The 1357-nt window shown below is 51.4% G+C and overlaps 1 pseudogene; it reads left to right on the forward strand.

Annotated features, from left to right (window-relative positions):
• Positions 1 to 307: 307 nt before the first annotated feature.
• LOC129116182 (high mobility group protein B2-like) overlaps positions 308 to 1357 on the forward strand; it is a 4162-nt pseudogene continuing 3112 nt past the window's right edge.

The following is a 1357-nucleotide window of genomic DNA, read 5'->3' on the forward strand; positions in this document are numbered from 1 at the left end:
ATACATACATACATACATACATACATACATACACATTAAACCTTCGTCTTTCTTTGTTGTTTGTGAAGTGCGTTGTTGAGATGTCTCCTCAGGACATCTGTCATGTTTTCAGACATTTAATCAATCAAATAATCGATCAATTAACTGATCACATCCTGGAACTATGACCCGTTTTCTGTGGTTCAGGGTCGTTGTTTTTGTTTCGGTGGACTATGATATTTGAAGTCATTGAGGGTGTGATCAGAGCTAAACCCCTTCTGTTCACACGAGCACTGTCCTCCTCTGTCCCGTCTGTCAGGGCGCCAGTATGATGCGTAAAGACGTCAACAAGCCGAAGGGGAAGACGTCGGCGTACGCCTTCTTCGTCAGACGTGTAGAGAGGAACACCGCAAGAAGCACCCAGAGCAGTCCGTCAACTTTGCAGAGTTCTCCAAGAAGTGCTCCGAGAGATGGAAGGTAAGACAGACGGATGGGCTGGAAGACAGACGGGTAGACAGACGGGTGGGCTGGTAGACAGACGGGTGGGCTGGTAGACAGACGGGTGGGCTGGAAGACAGACGGGTGGGCTGGAAGACAGACGGGTGGGCTGGAAGACAGACGGGTGGGCTGGAAGACAGACGGGTAGACAGACGGGTGGGCTGGACAGACAGACGGGTGGGCTGGAAGACAGACGGGTGGGCTGGAAGACAGACGGGTAGACAGACGGGTGGGCTGGTAGACAGACGGGTGGGCTGGTAGATAGACAGGTGGGCTGGTAGACAGACGGGTGGGCTGGTAGATAGACGGGTGGGCTGGAAGACAGACGGGTGGGCTGGTAGACAGACGGGTGGGCTGGTAGACAGACGGGTGGGCTGGTAGACAGGCGGGTGGGCTGGAAGACAGACGGGTGGGCTGGAAGACAGACGGGTAGACAGACGGGTGGGCTGGTAGACAGACGGGTGGGCTGGTAGATAGACAGGTGGGCTGGTAGACAGACGGGTGGGCTGGTAGATAGACGGGTGGGCTGGAAGACAGACGGGTGGGCTGGTAGACAGACGGGTGGGCTGGAAGACAGACGGGTGGTAGACAGACGGGTGGGCTGGTAGATAGACGGGTTGGCTGGTAGACAGACGGGTGGGCTGGTAGATAGACGGGTGGGCTGGAAGACAGACGGGTGGCTTGGAAGACAGACGGGTGGGCTGGTAGACATAGGATAATCTAAACATAATAATAATAATATATCTGTTAACAGGACATGTTTATGTGTTAATGTCAGTATATAATCATAATTAATAACATAATAATAATAATAATATATCTGTTAACAGGACATGTTTATGTGTTAATGTCAGTATATAAACATAATTAATAATATAAT

Source organism: Anoplopoma fimbria, unplaced genomic scaffold (genome assembly GCF_027596085.1).
Source record: "Anoplopoma fimbria isolate UVic2021 breed Golden Eagle Sablefish unplaced genomic scaffold, Afim_UVic_2022 Un_contig_12889_pilon_pilon, whole genome shotgun sequence".
Taxonomy (NCBI): Eukaryota; Metazoa; Chordata; class Actinopteri; order Perciformes; family Anoplopomatidae; genus Anoplopoma; species Anoplopoma fimbria.